An 18,173-nucleotide genomic window follows, 5' to 3' on the forward strand; every position below is an offset into this window, starting at 1 on the left:
CAACATCTCTTAGTAAACCTTGTACATTAGCTTAGAGTACAGATGATGGAAAAAGAGTAGAGGGACTTGGATGCCATTGGATCTAGAGGAAAAATTTGTGCAGTATGGCCTAACAGTCAACTTGAGTGATGATGACAATAGAGTTGTCCCTATAAATACAAAATGGACATTGAGGGATGTGCGTACATCCTTGGAATTTCTATTATATGTCATACCATTAGACTACAAATTTAAGGTAAATGGTATTATGGTGGGAAGAAGGTCCGAAAATACTTTTAGTTGTATGAAATGCTCGCCCTCTATAATCCTAAAGTTTTCATAATATAATATAATTTTGCGCCCATCTATCTTGTCTTGTCAATTCATTTTGTAATTTAGATATTCAACATTATTAAGACAAGATAAACAATGTAAAATGAGAAATTAAACTCAATATTAATTTCATATATATATTTATTATAATGGTATCTATACAAGTTGGTTGGTTACAATGTATGAGAACATAAAACTATCTACTTTGAAGGGTCAGTGTCCATAGAAGCCTTGGCCTCTTTGCCTTCCTTGGTCGGCTTGGACTTTGATTTCTTGGATGCTTTCTTTGAGTTGGCTCCTTTTTCTTAGATTGTTTCTGTTTTCAAGAAGCCTTTCCCTTTTCCACGTATGTCGTTTTCTTCTTCCCAAATTTCAACAGAGACATCATAGGTCCTTTCCTTTTCCATGGCTTCTTTGCCATCATAGGTGGGATTGATGGTGGTGGTGGTGGTGGCGAATCTAGATCTGCAGGAAGATTCACACGACTGTCAAGCATTAGCCTAATTTCCTTTGCTCTCACCCACCAAATGTATCTGTCTGTATAACATGAAGTTGTGAACTGCAAAAAAAATCATGACCAAAACCTTAGTATATATTAGGATATAAAAGTTTAAGGAAAATATTTAAATTTTTTACAACTCAAAAATACTCACAATTACTATATGTCTATTGGAAATTTTGATTACATATATCTCCGTGTTTGCGACCACTCTCCATCCACATGAGGCTCCATTCGTTTATAATGGAACCTATAGCAATGATAGTCCTTGTTTAGAATTTAACTAAAGCTTTATTACAAAATTAAAAGTTTATCATTTATGTTATACCTTATAGGCAAAATGAAAAACCAATGTCAAGTATTATTGTCGAGGAGTGGAGGATGGAGTGTTCCAAATGCTTATTATGCATTTAGATGCCCTGCAAAATAACAAACCATATATATTATTCAATCTAATACAAATTGAATCTTAAACACAATCTCTATTAAGTTTAAAAACTTACAATTTAGCTTCTCCATGCATACCAAACACGTCTTTCTTTTCTTGATATCAATTGTAATTACACTCCAATGGCTCCTACAAAATAGAGAAAAGAAAAAACAATTGATAGAGATGTATAAAAGGACATAAAACAAACTAAAACATATTTAAAATAAAATACTTACATTTCATTACAATTTACAATTACATATTGCACCTTTTAAATGTTGTATCTCCTCAACCATTCTTCTAGCCTTGCAAAATTGGTGTTTGTTTCTCTTACATACACATAGACTATGGCGTCTAGCAAAAAAATAGCAGAATAGGCCTCTAGGGGTAGGGTGGACAAAAGAAGCCTACAAAAAACAAATAAGAGGATAAATTAGGTAGTTATCTTGAAAAGACAAATTAGTAGATAAATTTTCAAAAAAGATAGCTTACATACTTGAGAGATATCAAGATCACAAAATCATTTATTTCTTGATTTCTCTGTGACAGCATATACATATCTGAAGGTGCTATATCAAGATCCTTTGCACACATGAACAACAAGTTGTCTAGGTATATTCTTTAGATCTTGTAGATTCTTCTCTTCAAGGTCTATCAACTCATCTTCCATTATTCTTTCTTCATCAACCCTCCTTTCTTCCTCACAAGCCATGTGTTCTTTGCCCTTCTCAGTTCTTATTTGATCTACAGTCCTAGTATCCCTATCATGCGTAACATCCTCAATCTTAATACTTACATCCTTAGGTTTTTTGACTGGTGGGACATTCGAGATATTGAATGCCCTAGGGTCACTCAATGGTATAGGATGCAATAACTTCTCAAATATGTATCTTATTAGCTTGCAGGTGTGAATTTCTATCCATAAGAGCGACCCTATGCACATGGGCAAAACAAATGTAACTATCAATAAAAAAGTCTATAATAAAGTCTTCTAGGCTTTGGCAAAATCCTTTGCCATTCTTATTGCTTCAGCCATGGACACTGGCTTGGCATTTTTGACCAGTGTGTCCAAGGGTTCGTTCATTCCCCAAATGAACCTGGCCATGAGTTGTTCTTCATCCAGAGGTGGTGAATATTTGAGTAGAAGAGCAAAGGCCTGGTGATATTCTTCGATGGTTTTGCTCTCCTCCTTTAGCTCTAAAAATTTGTTAATTTTGGTTTCCAAAAATCTAGGGGGACAAAATCTCTTTCTTAGATAGGTTTTGAGGTCGTTCCAGGACTGAGTATTTTTGTCCCAGTCGATTGGTGTCACAATGGCTCCTCCATGCTACCCTGGCTGTTTCCACTATTTTCAGCCGGGCAAGAGCGATTTTGCTCCGCTCATTGTAGCCTGTGACGTCAAAATATTCTTCCATGGCTTCCACCCATTTCTCCACAGCCTCGCCCAGGTACTCCCCTTCTCCTTTGAAGGGTCCTCGTCGCTGAGTCCTATGAAGAGCCTTGTGAAAATTAGGGTGGGTCAAGCTCGTCATTTTTAGAGAGAGGGTCTGGGGGCTGACGGGCCACGGTTTCCTCGTCTCATTTTTTTGTCAAAAATTTGTATATTATTAAATTTTTATTTTGTATATTATTAAATTTTTATTTTGATATCTTCCACAAGATCCTAAGACTTAAGAGATTCAAAAAACAATTTCTTAAACAAGGCATGAAGTTCTGAAGTTCTTGGGTGAATGATCACAGAGTAGAATGTGCTGAACAAGCCCTAGTCTTATCAGAATCATGGCCAAGGAAATATTTTGCCTGAGCCCATGACGCTGACTGTACTGATGTTAATACACCATCCTCCACAGAACCACATATACCGACGTCGCTCAAGAGAATCAAGAAAGTAAAGACTCTCAAAAATGGCGAGCGAGTCTCACTCTGCTCATTCGGGTCAAGCAGAGTTGATGAGGTGATCAAATGCAAAAGGAATGTCCGGGCACGAGACTAGGCTGGTGGTCACTCCAAAAACCGAAACCGGGAAAATTTCCCATGCTCTCGGAAAGCGGGGACGATTCCACCTTTTTGAATTTTCTTAACAAATTTTTCTAACGAGATTAATCTAAACTATCCTTCACCTGAATAAACTAGATAGAAGGAAACTATCACCGATATAATTTGATCATCTGAGTAATTTCAATGCTTTTTTCCTCATCAAGATCAGGCACAGCCCGTTGATCCACTCAATTGAGAAATTTATAAGGGAATTGACTAGCTACTCGAATCCTAGCATAATCCTAAGATTTTTTTCAGTTTGATTATTAAAACTCCACTGATTCTAGCCTAACCCCATCCGGCCCATGGGTTAGCCACCACCACCCTACCACTAGAATCGGTGGAACCAAAAACAAGTACTCACCCACCCATAATTGAAATGCCTTTCTTAACTTTAGCTTTAGAATACAGATACACACACACTCCTCTTTAAAACTTTAATATAAAAATAATCCATTGACAAAACACATATGATCACAGATTTCATAATTCAAAATTTTCATTCAATCCCTTGTTCACAAAAAGAGTACCACTCTGGACTCTCCGTTGGGACCAACTGGTCAGCAAACAAGATCCAGTAAACAGATTACAATAATCACTTCGTCAACATACATATATATCTTCCTCGACATACGTATGGGTGTCCTAAGCACCGCAAGCTCGTGCATCGCCTGGTCAAAATCCTCCAAGATCCTCCTTAGGTGTCCTAGCACTTCACTCAGGGACCGCTTCGTCGGTCCTCGCCCATCGTACCGGAAGCACACCATTTTTCACCATACCCAGGCTGGTCAAGACCTGGGCAGGTTTTTGCTGCGTGAGCTATTCCTCGAACACTCCCCGCCAGCTGTTGCAATCGAACTTCCCTTAGATAAACATATATGCCAAATGCTCCCTCTAGCATTCTGGCGTAAGACAATCCTTTAAGAAAATAGGGTTTCTATGGAAGTTTTCAGTTTGAATTTGATTAAAAACCATGAATAATCTTAAATCCATATCTCAATACTTCTAGATCCAGGTCTGAATTCCAAAGAGAATTCCTCGAATTCTGGTAACTTAATCCTCAGATCAAAAGTCTTAACTTAGTTTCAAATTCGGTAGGGGGGATTTGAGTACATTTTTCCTGAACTGGGCACATCATCATTGACGAAGGAATTAGGTCTTGGTCAATAGTCTGAATCAGAGTTTGGGTCTGGAAAGGTTCTTCCTAAACTATCTTTCTCGAAAGGTACTATTTCAATTTCTCTTTTTCTAAATTTTTTTCGACGAATATTTGCTTACAGATTTCTAAAACATGAATTTCTTAGGAGGAATAAAATAATCATTTATCTCGATCTCCGACTTCGATAGTTTAATTGAATTTTCTCATTACCATCTTAGTGATGAATATGAAACGATAGCATTTCTTCTCACAGATTATCTACTTATTCATTTTTTCAATTTTTATGAAAATTAAACAGAGGATTAAGGAGATCCCTTATTTAATTATAAAGATTATATATGCATCTAATTATGCATAAAATCCAATTCTGATGAAAGTCACACTTTTATCATCATAAAAATCCTTTATGATGAAAATCACTCTTTTGACATGAAAGAATTTCCTTTATGCATATGTTTATTTATACAAATCATTTATGATGAAAATCACTCTTTTAATAAAAAATATCTTTTATGCACCCATTTATGCATAAAAATCATTTATGATGAAAATCACACTTTTAATATTAAAAAATATCTTTTATGCATATGGTTATGCATAAAAATCACACTTACTGCTTTTGATGCAAAATTTCCACCATTTGCATGATTTCCACCATGTTGTGCATAATGTCCACCATGTTGTGCTCTACCCCCTCTCAAATCATTTTTTTTGTGGTAACAATCACATGCCATATGACCAAGATTTCCATAGTAATGGCATTCCACATTTTGCATAGATGCTTGTTGGCCTAGCCACTATCCTCTTCCATGAGGATTGCCTCTACCTCTCTGAGGTGTATATCCCCACGACCACCTCTAGCACCATATGTAGGCTGAAAATTCTGTTGTGGTGACCTATCCTGCCATCCACGACCATTACCATGACCTCATGATGCAAATCTCCCCCTGCCTCTAAATTCCCTTTGTGAATAGAAAGCATGATTCCTGCCATTATCATCATGGCTAGTAGATGCATCATGAAAAGAGTCACTGAGTTTGATTTCCTCAACAAGCAAGAGTGAAACTAACTCATCAAAATTTGGTAAACCTGTACTCCGAACAGAGATAGATGTATCAAAAGACTTATACTCCTTGCCAAGACCACGCAAGGTAATGTTTACCAAATCATCATCAGGCATGGGGGCATTAATAGTTGCCAATGCATCTGCATACTTCTTTATCTCTTGTACATAATCATGAATACTCCTTCCTTTCCGCTTCACATTATGAATCTGTTGTCTCAAACTGAGACTTACAAGCACTAGTATCTGTATCAAACAGCTTTACCAACGTATCCCATGCATCCTTGGGATTCTCCGCATCATGTATATGTATGAGTATAGCATCTGAGATACATATAGACAGGTAATGTAAAACTTGTATGCTCTCTCTGACCACTGTTTATGAGCTATAACCTGTTGTTGTGTAGCTTGTCGGGGTAGTTTCGACTTTGGCTTCGTACTTGTAACAAGGTTCCAAAATCCTTTTCCTTTCAGAAAGCTTTTAATCGTGTACTTCCATGCCTAGAAGTTCTTTCTATCCAACTTCTCACCCACAATCTGTACTAGGTTATCTGACATATTTGCTCAATGCAAATGCACCTTCTACACATGTCCAATTCTGTAAATGAGCCTTCCTCAGCTCAACCACACTCTAATAAGTGTTCTAGATACCCCAAAGTACTCAACGAACTTCACTGTTGATGTAGAAAATCACTCTAATTGCATTCAAATTGAACTGGCTTACACAGTCCAAAGTACCCTATTTTGGCATTTTTTCCAAGGCTTCAATCAAGTGTGGATAACTTTCATTCACACCTAAAAAAGCTCAATGTTGCATATTCACACCAACCAAGATGCGTACATACCAAAAATATCAAATCCCCTTCTCTGTTTTGAGAAAAACCAGTAAAAACCAGTAGGAAAAGTGCTCTAATTTCTTCAATTCTTGTCCAAATTGAGAGATCATGCATTCATTAGCTTAGCAATGATGTCTATTGACTCCATGTAAAAGTAATTAGACCAATTATAAAAGTTGAGAGAGTAATTATCCAATTAATGACCCTCTATTTCACTAATCACTGTATACAGCCTGTTTAATTAGCTCATAATCAGCTCCAAAATGCATAATTGCTCCAACCAACCACATATCAACCTTCTCATATGTGTGTATCACAAAATTTCTAAGCCAATTTTGAAGTTAATCAAGCACCAAGATTGAATGTTCTCCACTTTGCAATGTAATATATTTTCTGCTCGGTTTTTGGCCTTCAAACTGTGTCGCCTGCTGTAGGAGTGATTTGTGTGGTTTGTTATGGCTATTGAATGCATATGTAGGTTCCCAACACTCCTAGGCATGCAAAAAAAATCCATCAATGTGTCAATTTTTGAAAAATACCCGCTCCAATTGCATCAAAATTGAACCTCTATTCTCTATTTTTGTGAGGGCTTCAAAACAGTGAATTTTCAATCACTCCAATGCATCAAACTTGCTCCAAATTCATTGTAGGGTTTGCACATGAGTTGCCAATACATTCCCATTTGCTAGATACGTGATTCTTTGTCAGATTTTCAAGCATTTGCCTCATACATTCTTTGTCAGATTTGCAACCATTTACAAATCTGACATGATTCTTTGTCAGATTTGCAACCATTTGCCTCATACATTCACCACGCTCAAGCTTCAATGGAGAGCTTGCAGAACAAAATTTTTCTTTGCTTTGGGCAACTCAAATCTGATGTTGTTTGTGTTTTTGCACCTGTAATCCGCTCAAGGATGTTTAGTATTCCTTACCCGGTAGGCCAAGCTCTTTGATTTGGCTCAACACTACTTTGGCACTCCCCCCCCCCCCCCTTAATGCTACTTTGGCTCTTAGGTGAGGGATGAATTTATAGCTTGGATACATCATCGGTCCCAAAGGCTAGTTACAAGCACTTTTTGTAGGAAGGATTTTTTTGCTAACACATTTTTGTTCAAGAGATGGGTAATGAGAGGATTTTTGGTTGCGTGCTCATTTGGCCGCTTACAAGGTTTTTATGCACACTCTTGAAGTAATCCTTCCCTTTGAACACAAAATTTTAAAATCTCAAATGTTATGAATATTTCCTTAGTGGTGCCAAGCCATAATCTAGTTGCGCCAATAGGATGTAAAAAATAAAGCTCATTGACATTGTTGCTTTGGTTCCCATGAGAGCAGCCTCTTATGAGAGGATAAGGCTAAACAATCTTTGTATATTTGTATTTTTAATTTTTAAAAACCTTATACCTGGTGGTGTAGTCCGCTGCACCGTCCACCTCTTATCTGTTGTGCTGATGAACTGAGACAAAAATGCCTTGCTGTAGCATGTGCTCTCATCATGCACTCATGCGATTCTTTGCTAGCCACCTTCCTTTGGTTGCTTTTATTCTGTTTGTGGTTGCTTACTGCTTTGGCCAGCAACCTTCCTCACACTATCTACACACTAAGCCCCTTGGAATGAAAGTATAGGACTTCTCCTTCACGTAGTCAACAAGATTGATGTCAGGGTAAGAATGGAAGAGCTTCAACTTCTTCTTGTTCAGCTTGCCGTTGGTGCTCAGGTTCTAGAAGTGGATGGCTAGAACCTCCTGCTTGGCATCATAGTCAATAAACACTCCAATCTTCATAGCTGCGGGTGAGAACTATTGCCTAGATGAGTTGCGGATTTGCTGTGATGTATGTGAGAGATGGTCCCACAGTAAGTGTGTGAAGATTACGCCTTCCAAAGTCGAGCATATAAAGCAATACAAGTGCCCATCTTGCACTTATAAACGGCAATGTGTGCAATAGTGTCAAACAGATGTTGTTATAGTGTTCAGTCAAGTTACAGATCTTCATTAAGGATTCATATTATTTCAAGGATGATCACCTAGGATTTGTATACATATGTGAGAGCTATTGGTGTGGAAAGGAAAAGCAAACTAAGAAATCCTAAAAAATTTTAAATAAAGAAGGTTGAGGAATATCTAATCCAATTCCTAATAATCAAACACTTTTACTAATGGAGTCCTTTATCTCTATGAACTGAACATAAACTAAGAGAGCTAAACCTCGGCTCTGATACCATGTTGAGAATGATCGATCAAGCTCTCCTACTCACAAAACATCTACCTAATCATGCACTGATCCTACACTAATGATAACACTAATCTAAGGTGGATAAAAATGAACGACTCATTGTTTGATGTGAGTGTGTGCTAATTAAGTTTAGACTCAAGTTCAGTTAGGTTACATGATGGAAACATGTACTCATAAAAAGACTTGAGATGTTGTGCTTGTATTCCAATGCTTGAAATTTCCTCCTTTTATATGAGGAGAGTACAACTTGGCCTTTCTCTTGCATTTGGGATAATTCTGACTTAGTGAAGTGGCCTTTCACACTCACTCCATATTTTCCTTGTGCTCTTTGGCACCATATTTCTCAATAGCCCACCTTGGTGCCAAATATTTGGGCTACTCAAGGTGGTTGGATGTTGATTACATAATTTTGTTTGAATTTTTTGTTTCTACAGTCCCCTATGTGCTATGAGCAACTTTGGCCCATGTGCTACTTTGGCACTTCCCCCCCTTAATGCTACTTTGGCTCTTAGGTGAGGGATGAATTTCTAGCTTGGGTACATCATCGGTCCCAAAGGCTAGTTACAAGCACTTTTTGTAGGAAGTAGGATTTTTTTGCCAACACATTTTTGTTCAAGAGATTGGTAGCGATAGACTTTTTGGTTGCGTGCTCATTTGGCTGCTTACAAGGTTTTTATGCACACACTCTTGAAGAAATCCTTCCCTTTGAACACAAAATTTCAAAATCTCAAATGTTATGAACATTTCCTTAGTGGCCAAGACATAATCTAGTTGCGCCAATAGGATGTAAAAAATAAAGCTCATTGACATTGTTGCTTTGGTTCCCATGAGAGCAGCCTCTTATGAGAGGATAAGGCTAAACGATCTTTGTATTTTTTATTTAAAATTTTAAAATTTTAAAAACCTTACACCTGGTGCTGTAGTGCGCTATACCGCCCACCTCTTATCTATTGTGTTGGGTCTAAGACAAAAATGCCTTGCTGCAGCCTACGCTCTCATCATGCACTCATGCGATTCTTTGCTGGCCACCTTCCTTGGATGTTTTTTTTTTGTTTGTGGTCACTTACTGCTTTGGCCAAGCAACCTTCCTCACTGTCTACAGACTGAACCCCTTGGCATGAAAGTATAGGACTTCTCCTTCACGTAGTCGGCGAGATTGATGTCAGGGTAAGAATGGAAGAGCTTCGACAAGGAAAAGCAAACTAAGAAACCCTAAAAAAATTAAATAAAGAAGGTTGAGGAATATCTAATCCAATTCCTAATCAAACACTTTTACTAATGGAGTCCTTTATCTCTTCCTAACGAACTCAACATAAACTAAGAGAACTAAACCTAGGCTCTGATACCATGTTGAGAATGATGGATCAAGCTCTCCTACTCATAAAACATCTACCTAATCATGCACTGATGCTACACTAATGAAAACACTAATCTAAGGTGGATAAAAATGAACAAGACTCACTGTGTGATGAGTGTGTGCTAATTAAGTTTAGACTCAAGCTCAGTTAGGTTACATGATGGAAACATGTACTTATAAAAAGACTTGAGATGTTGTGCTTGTATTCCAATGCTTGAAATGTTCTCCTTTTATATGAGGACAGTGTACAACTTGGCCTTTCTCCTGCATGTGGGATAATTCTCACACTTGGTGATGTGCCTTCTCACACTCACTCCATATTTTCCTTGTGCTCTTTGGCACCATATTTCTCAACAGAACCCACCTCTCTTGGGTGCCACACCAGACGCACTCTCGTGCATCCACCATCTATTAGGACATGGGGTACCCGCCGTGAGAAGGGAGCCGGAAAATTCTATGGCTATGGCTATGGCTCTCACTTAGGGGTGTTAGAAACGATAGATCCATATTGGCTTCGCAACCTACTTTGTGGATACCATATCTTTGCCTATGGGGCCTTGCAATCTCAAAGAAATCCCATGTGACCCTATCTCTTACTTGGGTACAAAAAGAAATCCCATGTGACCCTATCTCCCACTTGGGTCCAAAAAGAGGCTCTGGCATGGTATCTGTACTCCACCTCTGCTCCTTTTTATGGATCGAAGCTCTATATGGGCAATAGCCAATTGACCCTCAATCATGAGCTATGTGTAGAGCTCTCTTGAAGTCGCTGCTAAAGAGAATTAAAACCTCAAAAAATGCTCCTCTCTTGCTCATGAAATCCAACCAATCTGCTCTCTCCTACCTCTTGCAGTAAACTTCTAATCTCACTTAGGCTTGCATCCAAGGTGCCTACAAACAGATCCTGAGAGAAAACCTAGCCCCTCCCATATCTTCTCTATCTCATTGCATATCCTGGAATCCTAGATGAGGTTATCTCAGGGATTTGAGTGCTCATGTATGTCTTGCCTCTATGGATCCTCTGGAGAAAAAATAACTACAACATGATTGGAGAAAGTAGTGCTTGCAAAAATATCAATCATGCCCCCATGATTTCAAGCCCACTCATCCACATAGAATCTATCGAGTTTGGAAAGATTAGGGCCAATGCTCCTCCTGTCATACCTCAAGAATCACAAACTTCCGAGGCTGCATCAAAACTCTGGTAAGTGCCAAGGGCCCTACACCCTAAAAGGATCAAGCAGAGTACTCCAAACTAGAAACTGTAGCCATGCTTCCTCTCAATCTATCCTCTACTGACTCTATCATATTAAAGTCCACACTGATACACCAAAAGTTGGCTTGTGGAAGAGATTGGTAAACTGTACTCCAAAAGGTAGCTCTTCTTATAGCACAACAGGGAGCTATGCTTGCAGTGGCATTTAGAGCATATACATTTAAAATGCCCACACAATCCTTGCTAACTTTGATGATCACCCACTGAGCCGGACCAGTGTCAATGATGCCTGACTGTCACGTAGGCTGTAACGCCTGTGACCAACGGCGGCAGGCCGGATGGCTATATCCGGGGTTCAGTGGGAGAGGATGCCCATGCGGAGTCATGGGCGGCCAGGCTAGTGTGGACGGCAGGCCACACACTATATAGCCTGGGGGATGAGGGGCAATCCTCATTCTCCTCTATGGCTGGGTGGTGAACTAGTCGCCGATCCCTCCGTTGTGAGGGCACCCGCAGAGGTGCTACACGCACGTCACATTGGTATCAGAGCGAGGTTGAGTGATTCGTGACCATCGCGTACGAAACGGCCCCATGCAATTGTAAGGTTGTGCTACTCTTTTGCAAAAAGGTGAGTCAACTCCTACTTTGCACTGTTCATCTTCTTCTCCAATTCTGTGTGCTGGAGAAATTGGAAAGCTAAAAAGGTGCACTTCTCTCTCTCTCTCTCTCTCTCTCTCTCTCTCTCTCTCTCTCTCTCTCTCTCTCTCTCTCGTTCCTCCCCCACTCCCTCTCCTTCTTCGTTGTTGTGACACAGGGAGGAAGCGGGCTGTTTTACGGAGGCATACATGGTGTGAGCCTGTTGTGTTTTGCGAGACGCGAAGCACAAGAGGGGGGGAGGGAGGCGGCTGTCCCAAAACTTCCAAGAGGGGAGGAGGGGGCTGTCCCAAATTTCGAAACGAGGAGGGGGGCGGCTATTTCTGTCCGCAAATTTCAGAAATGGGGGAGGGGGGTGTGGCGGTGTGTGTGTGGCTGGCGACAGTCCAGAACCAAATGGGGGGGGGCCACGGCAGCCAGGCCAGCCCTTAGGCGGCCAGCCCAACGGGCGGCCAACCAGCCCAGCGGGCGGCCATGCCAGCGCGGCAGGTGGCCATGCCAGGCAGCGGGCAGCCACACAGGTGGGCGACCAGCCCAACGGCCAGCCCTTAGGCGGCGGGGCCTGGCCACAGCGGGCATATGCCCAGCGGGCGGCCAACGGAAGAAGCGGTGCCGGACGGCCCGTCATTTTTTATTATTATTTAAAAAAAACACAAAACAATGGTACACCCCACGAAACAAACCCAACACAGTCGTCGCGCCGTGTGGCCGTAGTGCCCGTTTTCCATGAGAAGACCCACCGCACACGGCGTAGCGCCGCGTGCTAAGAGAGAGACAAATCCCACGGCCGTAGTGCCGAGTCCTTTGAGAGAGAGCCGTTCTACGGCCGTTGTGCCTAGTGAACACTTCTATAGCCGTAGTGCCTAGAGGAAATTTCATCCAGCACGTGTGCACTGCACGTGTGCACCTAGAGGAGAAAACATACAACCGTAGCGCCTGGAAATTCCTAGGCCGTAGTGCCTGGTTTTGCAGGGGGTGATATATTTTCATTGTTCATTTTTAATAAAATTAAAAATGAAAGTAAAGTAAAGCGGATCCTCTCTCTCGGCTCGGCTGGGGAGGGATAATCCCGGCAAGGGATAATCCGATGTTTCTATTGTGTATTCGTGTTTTATTGCATTGTTTACATTGCAAGTAAATAAAAATGTCTGCCCGTTGTCCCAGTGTGTCCCCACCCACTAGTCCGGTAGGTTTTTCAAGACTTCTCTCCTCGGTCTCGCGGGCCTTACCCCGACCGAGTTGGCTAGCCGTAGATGCCAGGCTGTCTCCCGTTCGGAGGGGCGCTCTCTGGGCACGTCTCGTGACCCGGCAGGCGCCTTCCACGTCTCATGACCCTGCCCTTGACCTTGGCATGCCCGTAGAGGTCGCCAACCTGGCTGACCCCGCTCCGGTCGATGAGCTGGATTATATGGACACTGACGTCGCCGAGGGGGACGATGACCTCTTGGCAGACCATGACTTTGACCAGTACCTTACTGACCCTGCCAACATCCTCACGGAGACGGAGCACTCTAGTGGGATGTTTAGATATGTTAACACGCAATTGACGACCTTACAGAGGGTCCAGGATGGCGTTGTCACGATGCTGCAGGGCATCTCCACACGCCTAGATGTGTTGTCCGCTATTTCGACATCTTCTCCTCTTCCTCGTGATAAATGCCCACCTGCGACATGCGTGAGCACAGCCTCACTCGTGGTCCCGGGAGGACAGGCCGCAGTGCCTGCGAGGCCGTAGAGGCAGCCTCGGCGTTACTTAAAGATTTTAAGTTGCCTAGTTTCGGCGGCGAGGAACGAGAGCGTAACAAGGATTCTGTTAATATGTTTTTAGCGAAATGGTCGGACATTCATGAGCTGCGTAAGCAGCCTAGTCATGTGCAGCCCGTAGAGGTTAGTTTCTTATTGTCTAGCAAGGTATACAAGTGGTAGATAAGTCTTACCACTCGCCCTACCACTTGGGCAGCTTTCGAAACAATGTTTCAAAAGGAGTTTTTGCTAGGCAATGAAGAAGAAAGAAGTTGGGATGCGTGGGACAAGTGTTCGATAGAACACAAGACCCTCACCCAATACATCTCTGACTATACAGAGAGCTCATACTCAAGTTGAAGGGAATCGATGCATTCCAAACATTGAGAGGCTTCAAACGAGGCCTAACACATGATTATCTTGAGTATGTAGAGCCCTTGCAGCCTAAGGACCTCTCTCAGGCCATCAAGTATGCGCAAACGAGGCCTAACACATGATTATCTTGAGTATGTAGAGCCCTTGCAGCCTAAGGACCTCTCTCAGGCCATCAAGTATGCGCAAATATATGATGACATCAAGCGCCGTGGTGCGCGAGATGGGGCAGGGAGATCAGTGGATAAAGGAAAAAAGAAAGGGGTCGGGGGTTTAAAAGAAAGGGGTCTCCGTAGTGAAAAATGAGGGGCAATCCTCATTCTCCTCTATGGCTGGGTGGTGAACTAGTCGCCGATCCCTCCGTTGTTGTGAGGGCACCCGCAGAGGTGCTACACGCATGTCACACTGACCAACTATTGCTAGCAAGAGCTGCTTGCTCACAAAAATACAAACTTCTCCTATGTCCCGAAAGGGCCGAAAGAGGGAGACTAGAAAGTGTGACTCTTGCCTAGTAGAATCTTCTTGCAAAATGACGGCAGGTACACCCCTATAAAAATGGTACTCCTGGAGGAAGAGAATATCAATGGGTTCCCAAACTATTGCTCTATGAAGCTCACCTCTAAGGATGCCACGCCTTTGAAAGCACTGAAGCCTCCCCAAACCCTAGATGTTCCATGAGGCAATCCACATATCTAATCTCTATGGGAAGTAGAGATATTGGAACTACCCTCCACTCGAAGAGTCTTGGTTATGGGTTTCAAATGTGGAGTAGTCATAGCCATTCCTAGAATGAGGATGTGTCAAGTGGGTGCAGATCCTACCCTCCATGTGACATCACTATTTTTGAGCCCAAAAATAAGCATAATCTAGGCTCCACATGTCACAAATGCAGGTACCTGAAGGAGGGAGGAGGGGTACTACTACTCAAATATATAGAAACACAAAGAGCAGCATCTCCAAGCTAGCAGACACCACCTCCCCATCCTAATCTTTGTGGACTGACCTCCTAACTCCTTCAGAGCCAAGTGCCAAAGATGGGTAAGTAAATTAAAATCATGAAAATGATGAGAGAGCTCAATTGCGTACCCCTGGTGGATGGTAAGGGGAAGGAGAAAACACCACACAAATCTGAATGGCAGCCACCATCTCCTCAAAAATACCAGTTCCTTTGACAGGGAGAAATCAAAAGAAACTGTAATAAATCCATTGGCTACCCCACGATTGGAGGGGGGATGTTTGTTGGCGTCTTTGGCTAGAGAGCCCTCACCGGAGAGGCGACGATGGTCATCTCAACTGGCTCTGAGAAGTGATGAATCAAGTGGATAGAACTCGCTAGAGCTTCCTTCGCTCCAAGTGAGCTGCTGAGGGGAGAGCCAGAGACAAAGGTTGGGGAGGAGGGGGCGGGCGGGGGGGAGGAGGTAGCTATGTGGGCAGGAGGGGGCAGGGGTGAGGTAGCTATGTGGAGAGAGAAGGAAGTGGAAGGGAGGAATCCTCCTGAGAAGAAGGGTGCAAGGAAGGGTCTACCAAAGTCTCAATAGGGCCAGAGTGCCTCACTGAAATCTAGGAACTAGGAGAAGCCGGAGGTGGGTGATGGGATCCAATTAAAAATTTGGTTAGGTGTTTCTTGATAATTTTTTGACATATTTGTCTTCTCAGTTGATCTTTATTAACCAAATGCTCTGATACCAACTGTAAGATCCCTGTTCCCACCGAGCAACGGATTCGGGGTACTGGCAGCGGAAGTAGCGCTTCTCGCGCGGGACAGGGGTCCCACACTCGGGGCCTCGCCCACGGATATCCGGATAAGAGACTAACACGTCGGTTATTCCAAAACCGAACCCGGAAAAACTTTCTTAACCGGAAGCACGGGCGATTCCACCAGGATAACTTTTTACTCTAACGTAGTCAAGATCATTTCTGATCGAGATGATCCAATTACATCTATAAGATACTTAGTCAGTTTAAGGAAGAAACTTGCACTTGGATCATTGGGATCAATGCTTTTTTTCCCATTCAAGAGGCACAGCCGTTGATTCCTATCCATAGAACAGTTACTGTCTGGATTTTTTTTTTCTTTTTTCTATCGTAAAAACAAAAGTTTGAGTCTCGATTTATGGATCCATCAGTCCAGCCTAACCCCATCCAATCCCATGGGTTAGCCAACCGCCCAACCACTGTAGTGATGGGATCCAATTAAAAATTTGGTTAGGTTTTGTCCCGGGTACCAAGGAAAAGAGTTCCAAGGCCCCCTAGCCGGATGTTCATGCAAAATAAAACTAGTCACACCACTCACACACCCAATATGAAATTGCCTTTTTCAACCAGATTCAACCAGTTTAAAACAATCCTTTAATAAAACCATAGTATCATTGATCACCATCTTCCAATTTATCCAATTGATTCTTAATTTCCCATCATTCCTTCATCAGAGTATCTATGGCATCATTGGCAACTAGAACGCTCAGGAGCCGTTTCGATAGTTCCTAGCCCATAATACTTGGCAATATAATCACTTAACAAGATGGACTCTCGTTGAAGATCAGCAAGATCAACCAACAGATCCATATAAGGAGCCATGGACTCATCCATTGAAGACCAGCAAGGTCAATCAACCAGATCCATGCTCGATTTCAGAAAACAACTCCAACTCTGTTCCAATATCTTCCTCGACGCACGCGTGGGTATCCTAGGCGACCCAGAGCCCGAGCACCGTATGGTCAGCACCCTCTAGGATCCTTCGCAGGTAACCTAGCGCTTCACGCATAGGCCGCTTCCTTGGCCCCTCATCCACCGTACCGGAAGCTCACCATTTTAATCGCACCGAGGCTGGTCAAGACCTCGGCCGACCTTGCTACGCGAGACGTCCTTCATTGACTCCCCGTCAGCAGTTGCAACTTTCTCATCACGACCTTAATCACAAGACGGTCAAAATGCTCCCCCCAGCATTCTTGACATAAAACAATCATTTACAGACAGCATTTACAAACAGCATTTACAAACAGTTTACAATACAATTTCTATTTTAACTTTTATTTTTCCACATTATCCCTCCTCAATCTACATTACTTATTCCATATTCCATTTATATGTATACTCATCCCATCACATCATTTCCATCTCATCACTTCAGATTCCCTCACATCACAATCGTATATTCACATCCATACATCCACAACTATATGCGTACATTCACATCTACATGCATACATCTATATCCCTATGCATACATCCACATCCACATTCACATTCACCTCCATACATCTACATCTACATGCATACATCCACTCCACATTCACATCCACATCTATACATCTACATCTACATGCATACATCCACCTCTACATCCACATCTACGTCTATACACCTACATCTACATGCATACATCCCCATCCACATCCACATCTACATCTATACATCTACATCTACATGTATACATATACATCTCCATTCACAACTACATCTACATGCATACATCCATATCTCCATTCCCATCTACATCTATACATCTACATCTACATGCATCCATCCACCTCCACATCCACATCTACATCTATACATCTACATCTACATGTATACATCCACATCTCCATTCACATCTACATCTATACCTCTACATCTACATGCATCCATCCACATCTCCATTTACATCCTCATCTACACATCTATTTCTACATGCATACATCCACGTCCCATGCATACATCCACCTCCACATTCACACTCACATCCATACATCTACATCTACATGCAACATCCACATCTCCATGCATAATAAAATTCTTTTAATTAATCTAGGATGATAGTTCCTAGAATATGGTAGGAATTCCTCTTTTTATACTTTGAATGAATTTATTTTATGCGTAATTTCTATAAAAATTTTGCCATAGCTCCGCTACTATGACTGATAAATCTCAATTTTTTTCTAAGGGATAAAGTTCATTATTAAAGAAATAATTAGAATGGTCTCTAATTGGATCATCAATCCATAATGGTCTCTAATTGGATCATCAATCCATAATGGTCTCTAATTGGATCATTAAAAAAACAATTAGAATGGTCTCTAATTGGGTCATCAATCCATAATGGATTGAATCATCAATGTGCATAAACTAAAAGCATAGCAAAAAGCCATTAATTTGGCCTCAAGCATAGCTTAATCTTGGATTAAGGAAAGGCTTTATGAAAAGCTTCATTTGGATTGAGAATGGTTCATGAGTATGACCATTTCTTGAGTGAGAGAGAGAAATTACATAAAAACC

The sequence above is a fragment of the Cibotium barometz genome, chromosome 31, assembly GCF_041138505.1.
Source record: "Cibotium barometz isolate CiBa-2024 chromosome 31, ASM4113850v1, whole genome shotgun sequence".
NCBI lineage: Eukaryota > Viridiplantae > Streptophyta > Polypodiopsida > Cyatheales > Cibotiaceae > Cibotium > Cibotium barometz.